At 42.7% G+C, this 14,521-nt stretch overlaps 1 protein-coding gene across 4 annotated transcripts in view; it reads left to right on the top strand.

The window, feature by feature from the left end:
- Nucleotides 1-14,521, top strand: part of plekhg5b (pleckstrin homology domain containing, family G (with RhoGef domain) member 5b) — a 72,018-nt gene that overhangs the window by 22,871 nt on the left and 34,626 nt on the right. The window contains exon 1 of one of the 4 annotated variants that reach the window (XM_026154209.1): nucleotides 3,453-3,545. The exons of 2 other annotated variants lie outside the window; for them this stretch is intronic. The gene's annotated coding sequence lies outside the window, so the exon portion shown is untranslated. Of the gene's footprint in view, nucleotides 1-3,452; nucleotides 3,546-4,298; nucleotides 4,375-14,521 lie in introns of those variants that run through there. One more of the 4 variants, XM_026154210.1, reaches the window with a different exon arrangement.

The following is a 14,521-nucleotide window of genomic DNA, read 5'->3' as shown; positions in this document are numbered from 1 at the left end:
TATGTCAGAAACAATAATTATCATCTTGGATATTTGATCCACTTTCTGGTAATTCAATGGAGAAAACATCAAAGTGTGTTTGGGGTAAATGTTTAAGGATCATATCACCATGCGGGAAAGGTGGTGGATCAAAACAAGTTGTGGCATATTGAAAGGCCACATTTTTCCTATATTTTGTTATCAGAGTATTCATCTAGCTTCTGTATCAAAATAACCTTCTAATATAGTCTGTAAAATATAAAGACGTAACATGGAGAAGAACACATTTCAAAAAAATATCACACTGATTAAATAACTTTAGCTCCTGAGGCCCATTCACTTTGAGCACAAAGGAGAAGATGGGTTGTAAAGAATCAGCTGATTCTTAATTTTTCACACAGACTCAAAGTATGGATGCGATGACGGTGAAATGTGGAAAAAAGCAAAAGCCCGTCGACGTGGCTCGGTGGAAAGAAAATCAGCGTGATGGACATTCCGCAAAAACAAACAAGATGGACAATGACTTGTGTGCCTCTGTCCATACATTGTCTCCACAGGAAGTGCAAACACTAGTTGGTGTGTGTAGGGGGATTAGGGACAGCAGTTCAATCCCATCCAAGAGGTTCCCAGTCAGGAAACACCATCGCAGTGGACTGGGGAATAACAGGAAGAGGGTACCTACCCGACTGACGCTCCTATGGAAACGGTTGACCAATGTAGCCTAGCTTCAAAGCGTTAGGAAAAAGCCTAGAGTGTAGAGATGGGATGGGAAAACAACCCCCACACCTCCCTTGCATGCGATGAGTCTTCTCAAGGCAAATCCTGCTAATTATTGGTTGTGAGTGTTTTGAGAATGTAAACAACCGCTGCTTAATGAAATGCTTTGAGAGTGGCAGTCAGCACAGCTTAGTTAGAGAGGCGATAATAAGCTTCGAAAAATCTCTAATTTAATGTGTGTTATTATGGCTGTGGAAGCATGTAATGCTTGCTCTCAATTGAAGCCAGACACGAAACTGGAACTTCCAGCAGCATCATGAGTGAATTATTGGTCTTTTAATCTTTTTCCTTACGTGTCTTTTTTTTTTTTCTTCTCGCTGACTTGCTTTTCTTTGTTAGCTTAATGCTCACATTTCCCTTCCTTTTGTCCTCTTTATTTAGCAACTGCCTTGAAGATTTAAAGAAATAAAATCGGGGCTTACAGTTATTGAAGGGTTAATGCTACGGGTAGGCATCAAGGGAAGGCCACTCAAGTCCGCTCCCTCTACAATGGCACTGCCACTGGGGGGCTAATCCTTCTGGGTAATTGCATCTCTGCTATCCACTCTTAAATATAGCCTCCCCCTGATTAACGCTGACAGCGGGGGGTGGCGGAGATGATAAAGATTCAACAGGTCGCCTTGTTTTGAAGTTGTGAGAGAAGAAGAGGTGGAGTTTGTGTATTGTGACCTACCCACTTGACCACTCGATCCTCACCAAAGTCTACCCTTGCCTCTCTTGTGCCCCCCCACCTGAGCCTCAGGGGTCTTGAAATTTTTTTTGCGAGCAGGCTAATTGTGGGGGATTTAAACATGGCTCATCTCAGATTAACCTGAATGACAACAGAACGGAGAGTAGTGGGCTGAGTGTTTGTGGTCAGCGCAACAGACTGTAACAGGAAATTTAGGCTGTAAATCTCACATGCTGTTACACTACAAGCCCACACAAGGCTTCACCCTCCTACACATACCGCACCAAACTAGGGCTACAAGTAATGACTGTTCATTGCACACTATTAATAATTTGTTTGGTCACTAAATGTCAGCAGTCCAAACCTTTAAAAAAAAAAAAAAAAAAAAATGAACCAGGGACTTTTTTCCTCCTAAGAGGCCAAAGAGAGGACTTATTGATTTGAAACAACAAACAAAAAACTGGCACAAAAAAAGTAGCACATCACAGCTGTTAATCCACAGATTCCATCCATTTATTTTCTTAACTGTTTGTCAAGTTTAGCTGTACCCCAGCTGAAACAGGGTGACACGCTGCCAGTCTAACACAGAGTGAAAGACAGCCAATTTAGAATAACCAATTAACTTAAGCCCACTAACTAACCTGACTTTGGACTTTGGGAGGAAGTTAAAGTATCTGGAGAAAACCCACAAAGATCCACACAGAAAGCCTCAGCTAGCCAGTGGATTTGAACCCAGGGTTTCTTGTGAGACAGTACTAAACACTGCACCAGTGCGCCACCTATTAATCTGCAGATTACCTTTAATTAATTAATCAGTTAAGAAGGAAAGGCTCCACAGTGAAGTGGTTTAAACAAGCCAAAGATCCCTGGTTTGATTCCAGGCAGACCCAAATCCCTTTGGGGTTGTGTCAGGAAGGGCATGAGACGTAAAAATCTGCCAAACCAAACATGCTACCTGCTGTGGCCGTCCTTTGTGAAAAGGGAGCTGCCAAAAATAGTTAATTAGTTTGGACACAAGTCATGTTTTAACAGGCCAGAATTCATGCTGTGAGATAAAAACAAGCAGAAATTCCTAAACCGTTTCTCAAATATTTGTCACTTTTCCTCTAAAGCGACTGACTAGCAAAATTACTGTAAACAGTTGACTGCTGCAGACTTTGTTTTAAATGCGTCTTCAGACTTGAGTTGAGTGAAACCGGCTGATGTCACTGTGACGTAATCCGGGTTATTTTTTTCACGCAGATGTTTCTCGGGAGTAACAGGATACCTTGTACATGTGGTTCACCAGTCTGAGCACTCACAGGAGCCATCTAGTGATCTCATGGCTTTGACATATAAACATAGGGGATCGTCCCTTTAAAAACTTCTCAACTTTAAAACATGACAAAAAGAATTGGGAAAATGTGTGATACCTGAATATCTTTGTTGTTTTGTTTTTGATTTCCTGTCTCCTTCATCATTATCTGTTTTTTGTTTTTTTCCCCCTAAAACTGATCCAGACTGAGCAACAGGGAGCCGTGAACGTAGGTTTAAAAGTGTGCCGATGGCAATGTTGACAGATTTACTTCCTTTTCCTCCCCCTGGTCAGCACTTTGGAAAGAAACCAAACTCAACTCCCTCATTTGACCTCCTGCTCCGGTGGGGTCAAAGTTCAAATTAAGTTCTAAAACAAGCTGTGGAGCTGAGCTTAGGCACGAAGACGCAGCTATTCTGTAATTTGCCCGTTTAGTTCGATGGTGAAACCTCAGCTTGTCTGATGGAAAATCAATCCGTTTCTCAGGGGGAAAAAGACGAGTTTAAGTGCGAGTTTGCATGAGTCAGCCTGGATGTGTGTGAGCTTGTTGGGTGAGAATGAGTAGATGGGGTGGGGTTGATTATTTCTGTCTGTGTGTCTGCTGTAGTAAAGCGAGTGAGGCTCTCGGCTTTGTCACACTCCAGCCGTGTGTCATATTAACAGCGTCACCCTGAAACTCTGAATTATTTCAGGAACTAGAAAAACTTAAGTTATACAGCAAGTTCAGTTCACTTTGGGACTAAAACTTTCACTACCTGCTGCCTATCGGACGTTGGAGATATCGATCTGTTACCTTTGCTGAGACGTGGAGTTTTTCTATGGCAGGTAAAGATAACGTAGATTGTTTTTCTTAGATTTTGCGGTGATGGTGCTTTTAAGTTTTCCTTTTTGTTAGATAAGTTTGTGAAATACTCATCCCAGAACAGCTGGGAGAAATGCGCCGCTTTAGCAGTTGAATTCACGTGGGGCTTTATCTGGACATTATCGCTGTCACTGGCTGATTTTTAATTAATGGTTTATTTTGTCTAGTCAAAATAAACTCGATGTGTTGAATTCATTATATGGGAATAAGCAAAGTTATCTCGTTTGAGTAGTTTTTGGACTTCTTTGCTTGACAAATGAATGATATGAGGAATTAATGACTTCAAAGTGCGCAGACCTTCAGTTACAGTTTTCGTTCTGGGCAGTACTTGTCTTATTTCTGCCTGTAGGTATCATCTACATCTGTGCAGACCAGCACTTTAAGTCTGTTTTTCCTCGTATGTCTGCATATTTCACATCTGCTTCTTATATCAACAGACCAGTATACACCCTGGCACCCACCGCTGTTCTCTCCTTTCCATATTCTTTATACCAAACTGGAAGTGGTTTCCAAATAATCAATTTCCAAGTCTTATTCGGAACATCTTGCATCCAAATCAACATTCATTGAAAGTTCTCATTTCACTTGGAATAGCCAATCCCCCCCCCCCCCCCCCCCTCCTCTCACTTCCTCCTTTTTTGGTCTTGCTCACCGCCCTCCTGTCTATCCCGCTCTCTTCTACTGCCCTGAAGCTATGGATCGGAAGGCTGGTTACGTCACAGTCAGCCAGCATTGACTGAGACAGCAGTCAGTACACTTGACTTTGTCCAAGCAGAGAGAGAGCAGCTGCTGGTGAGTGGTGTTTTTCTCTCATGAAGTTGTATTGATGGTCTTGAATGGTGAATGGTGTCGAGCCTGTCATTTAGTTCTTCAGCTCTGAGAGGATTTATTGGTGTTCTTCTTCTCACGAGGCATGCGTTTTATTTTATTGTGTTTTTTGTTTTTTCCTCATTGACAGCATAGTGATAGTAGCATGTGTCATCTGGGTTTCCTGTAAATATTTGACCAAGTAGCAGAAGTTAGGGTCAGCTGTGTTTCCGCTGAAGATAGTCAGATAATTTGATTTCAGCCAGTTTAGCTCACTTTAATGTTCTTTTAAACTCATACAGCCTGTAAGGGAGATGAAAAAAGTAGTGCTGGCATTCTTGTTTTCTTGGTGGGGGGGGCGCTTTAGTAAAATGAGCTGTGAAAAAATGAGGAGGTAATATTTTTCTTGGGCAAACTTCATTGCATGTTGAAACATAACTTTCTCTGGAATGCGTTGTCTGTTTTACCCCCAAAAAAGAGTTGCTGTATTTCCTGTGAGCATGTTTGTTCCTGAGTCTGTTACTTTCAGTGGCAAACTCGGAGAGCCGTGTGCTGACAGATGAAGCTTTGGATCTCATTCCGCCTTTAGATGGTTTGTCTGGTGCTCTGCTGTACGTGATATGGGGAAATGATAAAGGAAAGCGTGTTGATGCATCCCCAAGTCAGTCATTCACAGAATAGTTAATGAATATATGGAAACGGCACCCAATATAATTTGTATATATTCTAATCTGTTACCATAAGAGGAAGTAGAAATACATTTTTCTTGGGTCTTTAAAAAAATGTTTTCCATGTAGTGGCAATATAAATGATGTTCATGTGTTAGTAATACAGAATAAGCTCATTTATTCTAAATGTCTATATGTAATCTGGGAAAATCCAGTCCTTGTTCATCATGTGTCACTTTGCAGAGGAGGATGACATTAAGAAATACTGTATACAGTTACTGGTATCTCCAGTCTGCAGTGAGAATCTAAATGACCCTGATAAAAAGATTGCGAAATGTCTACTTTTGGCGTAATTCAGCTTAATTTAGACTTTATTTATCAATCTAACTGGCGATCTGACACAAGAGCATTGACAAAACAAAGTTTGTGGTGAAAGTGGAGGGGGGGGGGGCACGTCAGCGAGATGATCATACAAGCTTATTTTGAAGAGAAAACACGTTAAAGTGATTACCCAAACTCTCTGGTGTAAACACCCACTACAGTTTACAGACAGACTTCCTGCTTCATCCGAGATCTGCTGTACTTGCCATAGCTGAGCAAACATTTCATATTCCTGCAGTTGATTGTTGTGCCTGCACTCCTAGTTTTATCTCAAACGTAAGATAAACTGAATAAACTGTTTACTTTATTGTTAATGGAGCTCTTACGAGAACAATGTTCGATATCGCAAGGTGAACCATTTGGTTTAAAGGTGGAGTTTGCATGTTTTTTCCAAGCACTCGTCCCAGTGTCCAAAGACATGCTTGGTAAATAAACTGGTGATTCTAAATTGATCATAGGTGTGATTGTGTCTCTCTGTGTTGACCCTGCAGTACACTGGGTTTACCCCACTTTTTGCTCAAGCACCGCATTTTTCCTTTTCATTGCATTCTAGATGATTTTTGCCATTTCTGTCTTATGTCCAGTTCTTATTCTGAGAATCTTGCCATGTTTGTTTTACTTTTATTCCGCCGCCCAAGCAACTGCAGTGTCGTAACCGTGACGTCCACTCCAAATTGGTCTATATCGCCCCGAAGACAGAGTGCTATACACAAACAGCGGGAGTTAACATTTCTTTATTTTCTTAGAAATCTTTGACGTAACAAAGATCTGCAAAAGATTTTCCAATGGCAGTGTGAATGTCAGAGGCGTACATAAGTGTCTCATTTTAAAGAGTGCCAAATAAACTCCTATTTAGAAGATGTCGGCAGGGTATTTCCTTAGTATGTCAGGAAGGAGTTGGCATATCATGTCACATTGATCCTTTTTATTTTCCCTCACTGGATAGTAATTTGCTTTTGCTTTCACTTTCACTGGTTGGTTAGATTTAGGAACTAAATACTGTGTTTCATAATATCAGTACTTTGGGCCAGCTTAAATGTGCTGCCAAGGGTTCCTTTTATGAGTGTCTGCATGCTAGTTAGGGCTGAGATCCTTCCCACTTCTGCTATGAAACCAGTGCCTCATTGCATAGATCCTAGCATGAGTTTGACAAAATGGCAGTATCAGATGCTCTGGGAATGAGAACAGGCTAATTCGTTATTGCTCCTACAGGGACTTTCGGCTGATGAGAACTTTTACTTCTTCCCAGAAACATGCAGCTATAGATGTCTTCTACTATTTATAGTATTTTACAACATCTAAAAAAAAGAAAAGAAGAAAAGGCCCTTTTTTTCCATCACCATTTTAGAAATCGCATAACCTTTCTATAAAATGTGTCATTGTTCTCAAAAGGATTGCAAACAGAATTTCTGAACATCCATCCAAAGATCCTAAAGTGACCTTCAACTTTTCTGCTGTGGATGAAAACCCTTGCCAGGTGTCTGGTTTTTAAAAGTGCCTAAAAATGTTGGCATGGAGAAGCTAAGTCCTTACATCCGATAAAATTTCAGTTAACTGAATTAAAAATGATTCAGCTGATTTGCTGGCAGTTACTAGTTTTAAGTAGTAAAACTGCAAACACAGTAAAAGTATAAATGATCACTTCTTACCTGTCCACTGGTTAAATCGGCAGTATGTCATGTAGGGGTCATTAGGCTGTATATCTTTGCTTTTATTGTTTTATTTCCACTTGCCTTTGAATGACATCATCCCTTGTTAACTGCTTCTCCTGCTTGCACTTGATCTTTGTTTAATGAATGAGTACCATCGCCAGAATTTACCACTGTCGGCCTTTTTATGAGTATACATAAGTTTGGTGAACACACGGTTTCGCTCTTGCTCTCTCTTTCTCACACACACACACACACACACTTGGGCTCTCTCTTGGAAAGATGTAACACAACAAGTGCCTCTGTTTGAGTAAATCCATATGTGTGCAAGGCGTCAGCACTGTACTGTACCACGGTGAGGGAGAGTCTCTTAATGAGGAACAGGCGTGCAGACAGGCAGACAGTCGTGTTGCATAAGGGCCGCAGTAAAAAACGGGGGCCTGGCTATCCTCCTCCGCCCCCTTTGCTTAGCCAGAGGACAGATGGCAGCAGAAGAAAGCGAGCCAAGGAGCAGCAGCAGCGGCGGCGGGGCTCTCCAATGGCACTCCTCAACAGATGCATTGTTTATTTATTGAAAAATAAATCAGACGTGGGCCTGGCCTGCCCAGGCTACCTCTTTGATCTCCTGCAGCCTTACTCTGTGCTGTTTTCAATCCCACCTACCGGGCCACAGCTAATGGCAACTCTGTAATGTTTAGGAAAGTAGGCCCACTCCAGCATACACAGGGAGGCCCTATGGGGCTGCGTGCTTTAGTCCCGAGAGGACAATGAAAGGGGGCTCTTAAGACAAAGGTACTGAAAAAGAAACGCAGCTTGATAAAAAGATCCACCTCTGCCTCAGTCTCTGGTGCAGATGACAATGGCTGAAATGCTCCAGTTGAGTTTTAGAGGCACGACTTCACAAACCAATAGGTGACCTCCCCAATAGGTGATCTCACAGATTCCCTTTCCAGGCTCACAAACCCTACGGGAGGGATGGAGCACTATTTTTCCTCATTTGATGTTTTGATAATAGTGAAACTATTATAAACCAGTGCTCCCAAATCTCCCATAGGTGTTCAGTCGACTTATTCACACCATCTTGCTCTGTAGATGGGAGCAGGATAAAATGATCCTTTAGAAAAACTTTTTAATTTGCAGTGACCCGTTCCACAAAGGGGGCAAGTCTGTTATCTTTGATTAACCAGTGGATCCCCTCATAGTAGCAGCAGAGGATTCAGATTATGTAATAACTGCTTGTTTGAAGTACAGCAGCTCCATGTACTTCATTTCCCAGAGAAAGTACACTTGTGTTTGTGTAGTGTCTTGTATTTATGCAGACAGGTCAAACATTAGTACATAAGTGTATTTGACTATAAAAAATCAGACAGTGGTTATCTGCCTTTAAGCCTTAGACTATGAACCACGGGTGATGTGTTCTTGTGTCTGAGTTACCTTTAATTAGTTTGATGTTTTAGACTGTGTGAGTTCATCTGACCAAAGTCTGTCTGGATGTTTAACTGACTTAAATGCAGTCGCAGTATTCGAACAAGACTGTGCATGACTATTGCTGGTCTGGTGCTGCTAACCAATCATTTGTGTGCGTAGGTGTGCTTATTGAGATGCACTTGAGCATTTTTTCCTTCCGTGTTTTTGTAAAAGGGGGGGCAGGAGTGTGAGGGTGTTCACAGCTGGAAGAAGGTGAGAGGTTGACTTGTAGCAGGATTATCCAGACCAGCTCCATAACTGATGAGCAGCGGTGTTGAGGCTAAAATAACTGACTGCGGAGGAGAATCTCGACCAGCTGCCAAATCAGTCAATGCGTGCATGTCAAGACAGGACCTTAACACAGCTTCTTCTGTGGGAGTGGAACGATGGTAAGCATCAAAGTTGGCGAGTGTAATTAAACACACTGCACATAGATGTCACCTGCAATCTCAACAAACACTGGAGTGCAGTGAGCTCCTTCACTGTCTGACAGAAGCTTGACCTCGAACTATACATTCAACTTAAACAAACAGTGTTATGCATTATACTCAATATGAAGCATACAGTGTTTTGTGTTGATTCAGGCTACCTTTGATTCCATGTTCTCTATAGTGTGTGTGTGTGTGTGTGTGTGTGTGTGTGTGTGTGTGTGTGTGTGTGTGGTGGTGGACAGGCTGGGGTGGGGGGTGGTTGATGACAACCACTTTGAACAATGATAGGGAGTTGAGTTTGTTCTATGGGTGTGGGCACCACTGTTACATACAGCCATGTCTGTCGGTGCAGTAGAAGAGTGTTGTGTAGGAATAGGCAATGAAAAAATATGTTTTATTCCTTTTGGAGCTATATTTTTCTCTCAGATGCAGAACGTTTACATGTATTACATAAACCCATCTGTCCATATCCACCCTGGAATATACACACACTCTAAAAGTAAAACAACATTTATTAAAGGGGACTTATTATATCCTTTTTATATTCCCAGCTCAGTCGATTTATTCTTAAACACATTAAGATACTGCCCCTCTCAGTTCATCCACTGACTGAAACAAGCCATTTAAGTTGTATTTCCACATAAAGCCACTGCAGCTGGGACATCAATGACAAGAGGGAAAAGAAAGGATGAAACAAAAAAAAATAAAACCTAAAACTGTATTTAATGATTTCTAAAAGTTGTGTGGTGTAGGGTGTGAACTTTTTTCTGTCATCTGATGTGTGGCATGCCAGAAAAACTGCTGCTTTCAGTCAGCTTTATTTTGATTGGCTGCGCCTCGTCAACAGATGGTTTGAATAGCAGGTGGGACGAGGATTTCTGCCCATAGCCGGAGCTGTGTGTGTGTGAGATAAGCATGTTAGAAATATCCCTTCTCTTTGACGGAGCCAAGAGTGGGGAAAAAAACTGCCTGAAAACAAATGTTTGTGGCCATTTTTAATATGAGCATCCGCCACTGTAAAAGCATATCCATCCATCCATTCACTTCTGCTTATCCTTTTCAGGGTTGTGGTGGGTGCTGGAGCCTATCCCAGCTGTTTTAGGGCGAGAGGCAGGGTACACCCTGGACAGGTCTCCAGTCTGTCGCAGGGCTAACACGTAGACCCAAGGCTAACACATGTGTTAGCCCTGTAAAAGCATATATGACAAAAAATAAAAGCATAACGGGTCTCCTTTTTATTTCTTCTTCTGGGTGTCTACCAAATGTCTTCTTGAAGCTGTTACCGGTGCTCCTGCTTTCAATTGAAAAATATCAGAAAACACAACTTCCTATTATTTGTAACAAATTCCTATTATGTTACAAAAATGTTTCGCTTTTGCCTCGGGGTTAATGCACTCCTTCTGAACTTGTGTCTGTACTGGGTCTAGCCTGTTTGAGGCTGCCTCAAGGAATGCTTGAAGACAGTCATGCATGGTTCCCCTGGTGAAGCTCGCCTGTGCGCTGCTCTTTAAGTTACCAAGACGTATGCATCCGAAACCAGCCGATGAGACATTTTAAACAGGATTCCCTTGTAAGAATAAAACGCATTGTGTGAGAACAATTCTGACAAAGCACAAAGCCCAACTTGCTGGCTCAACGCTTTTGAAGTGTGGTGTCAACTCTGACAGGCGACAATAAGGGTGGGATTAAATCTGTACTTTCAGCGACTTAAATCAGTACTTGTGATTTTACAAGCGCCGGGACACCGCACATGAAGAAGAACTGACTGATTTGGCAAACGTACAGGACATTTGGTTATAGCAGCGCACGTGTCCTCTCTGAGCTCTTTCGATTCAAACCATCCGGGGCTGTCTACTGTGCAGTGGATGAAACATTCCTGAACAGGGTTACACTGGGCCAGGGTCTGTGATTAAAAACAAAAATCACTCTAGCACCACTGATAATCACTGATTTGTGTGTTTTTGTAGATGAATCGGATAGACTGGTGTAGTCTTCTATCAAGTTTTAAGCTTATCAACCTAATAAGTAACTCTTCTTTTTTTGTATTTATAATGTAAGATTGGTTTAGTTTTCAGCATTTCTGAATAGCTGATAAATTCCCATCAAACTCTACCTCCTAATGACACTTACAGAACAAAACTAGGATTAGTCTTTTTCCCCCTCTTCTTTCAGACCACACAGAGAGGAACCATATCTCGTTGCTCTTCTTCAACTTTAACGTGATGCAAGCGCACACAGTGATGCGTGCTATTACATAAGCGCTAGGTGTTCTCTGGCAGGACAAGCTGTTCCGGAGGAAGGCTGAGTAAGGTTTGAGGGGGAACTGAAGTCAGGTTGCAGACAGGCAGGAGTGTAGCTTTGGCTTTTTGCATTACTGAGCAGATTGTCTTTAAAGCAGCCCTGTGATGGATGGGCCTCGTATCACACTCACTCAGATCTGTAATCTGGGTCTGCTGCCTTTCTCTCTGTGTGGGGAATTATATGATGCACTAAGCGTTATTACCAGCTTGTGAGGATGTGGCAAGCTGTCCGCACTTATATAAAATTGTCCTCAGGATACCAAAATTATTGGTGGTGGTGGTGGTGGTGAGGAGCTCGCAGCCAAATTAAACTGCCTGGCTGATGTGGCTCCAAACCCACAAGTTTCATCTTTTAATTATAAATCATGTTTAAGAAATTTGAATTTAAACTTAAGATAACCATTCCCCACTGTAATGTCATTAAGGTCACTGTGTGAAGTAGCCTAATGTTCTGTAAAGCAATTTTTCTTTAATAAAATAATCCTCAGCTGTCATGTATGTGTGTGGATATAGCCTCACTGTGTGTCCCTGCATGGACGACTGTGTTGAGGTAATCCTGATTCACCTCAGGAGACTCGAGTCATCTTCTTTCAAACAAAAACAGCTTTATTACAGCTGAACAACTGCTGTGCGGCTCATCGATGACACAATTTTTGAGCAGGCATGCCTGTATTTGTGCGTTCAATTATGCATGTGGGGAGAATTGGCAAGCTGCAGGATGTGTGAAAGCAAGGATGCATAAGCGCGTGCCACGTGGCATCGGATCTGGTAAGCCAAGTCAAGGGGCCGCTGCTGGGGCCTGTGTGTGTATTCTCAGCTGTTGGGTAAGGGGCGAAGCTGGGGCTGTGTGTGTTTGTGTTTTCAGCGTTTTCATCTGCAGTCATGCCGCCCCAAACTACCCCACTAATCCGGGCAGATCTGAGAGCAGGCACGCAGGGGACTCACGCGACGCACTCATATGACACATGTTGTCTCGCACGCACTCACTCATACGTTCACCGTCCGAGGCATGCGCGGCTTCCTGTCAGCTGTCTCACACCGCCACCTCCAACTTCATTTGTACCCTCCTCCACCTTTTTCCATTTTGATCCGTATCCAGAAATGCTTCGTAAAAGTCAGGCTGTACCTGAATAACTGTCCGATAGGAATGTTCAGTATTGCAAAAATCTCAGCTACACATATCCTGAACGGCTACATAGCTCTGATAGCTAAATCTATCTTGTGATGACTGTGAGATTACAGGCTTTTCTAGGTGTATTTGACTTTTTAAACAGTTGGTTCTTTTTGGTTCACCAGGAGAGGCATTAGTTCATCCTATGATGGACCATTTATCTTGGCTAAAGCATCCGATTTTTTTTTTTCCAGCTGCTTTAGTTCCTGCAGGAATGTGAACGCCCTGACTTGATAGCGTGGAGGGCCTACCTATCTTATTGTCTAAATATGGCTTCTGATTTGCTTGTATTTCTCTGGTGTGGTTCTCTTTGCGTCTCCACACTTCATGGAGAACTTAGCATCTCTGTGTGATGAGATATTTGACGCTGCTGTTCAAAAATGCGCACGTGTATGTGCACTGACATTCACTTCAGAGAAGCATAAGCATGTGATGTTTTAACAACTTTCTATCACTTATTTCTAGCTGTTGAGTGGTGAGGTGAGGTCAGTGAGTCAGATGTGAGACACAGCAGTTATCTGTACCTGCAAGTTACAGAACGTCATCGACTGTGGTTATTGAGAAATGTTCTAACCCAGATTCTGGCTGTTCTTTTAGTCCTCCTTTACCTCAGTCACCACAAAGTGAGCAATGCTTGCTGATACGGCTATTTGCTAACTAGGTCGGTCCATTTACACGATGTTTATCACTGAATAGTGCTCATGTGATGACTTTTAATATGAATATCAGCACCCATGTCTGCGTTTTTAGATCTGAAATCTTTTATTCATGGGTATGACCATCATTTCTGTCTGTAACTTTAGCAACACACCTGCTTGACTATCTGCAATATGACAACCCAAACTATAAAATTCAAGTTGTAATTAACTGGAATTGCTGTTTAATCTGATGTCTGTTCACTACAGTACAAAAGGCCATTCTCTCATTAACTTCACTGCTCTTTTTCTCGCTGTAGTCTCTATTTAAATCTTCTCTGGTTGAAGCTGTGTCTGGGTACAGTGACCATGAGTGCATCGGAGGAAGGGAGGAGTCTATGATGGTGGTGGCAGAGGACAGAAACGACAGAGCTGGGGAGAGGAAAATGAGAAGAAGACCCTGGCTTATGGGGCTGTTTAATCTCTGCAGGACCGTCAGATGGCTTTGACAGAGCACAGGCACCAATTAGGCTGCAAGATTAGGGGGCTTTGTACTTCTGAAAAGCTTCTGGATGGACCTTTTTTATTTTTCCTTCCTGCCTCGCCTTTATATCTTCACCGGGACTCCTCACCTTTCCTTAACCCTACCGCTCACTCCCTTCCTCCCCCCTTTCTGTCCTCCTGCAGCTCTGCGATCTGCTCCTTAAAATCTGCGATTATATCTGGCTAGACATTGAGAGGAGGGGATTAATAAGGCAGCTTGTCAGTGTGGGTTGACAGGGCTGCACTGTGAATTAGCAGACCAAAGAGGGGGCACGTTGAATGTTTACTGGGGTCTTCAGTGTCCGCTGATCTGGATATGGAGCCAACTTTCAAAGAGTTCAGGTCCCATCTGCACAATGTAAGGCTACAGCGCCAAGCCTGGGAACATTGTACTTAAATCTGAGTCTATTTTGTCCTCTTAAACTCCTTTCTTTATTGATGTATTGTTTTTGTGCATATTATTGCCTAAAATAGGCTCATGTAATGGGTATGGCATCGACCGCTTGCCTTCTATAGTTGTTTACATATCAGCTAGTCTGTCTAGCTTGTGCTCAAATCACTGCTGTGCACATACACACATATTTACACACACTTGCACAGACACACTGCTCCTCATGAGTACATGGAAACAATGACAGGAAGTACATTAGCGGGACTTCCATTGTATCTCCCCATACATTCACGCTTCCTGAGCCGGGTGTGGGTGATGGTGAGAGGGACACAGGGTGGAGTGAGGAGGTGTACACGGAGAGCTCCCCCAGTGCTTCGCCGCCCATTGTTGACATGGGGTGGGTGTATATGTCTGGGCCAGGAGATCCTTTAATCCTGCAGCCTTCTGCTGCATGTTGCATCAGCTATGGAGCTTCTTGAGCTCTCTGGCCTGGAAG

Source organism: Astatotilapia calliptera, chromosome 20, assembly GCF_900246225.1.
Source record: "Astatotilapia calliptera chromosome 20, fAstCal1.2, whole genome shotgun sequence".
Classification (NCBI taxonomy): Eukaryota; Metazoa; Chordata; class Actinopteri; order Cichliformes; family Cichlidae; genus Astatotilapia; species Astatotilapia calliptera.
The sequence above is the reverse complement of the archived record's forward strand: the minus strand, read 5'-3'. Positions and strand labels throughout refer to the sequence as shown.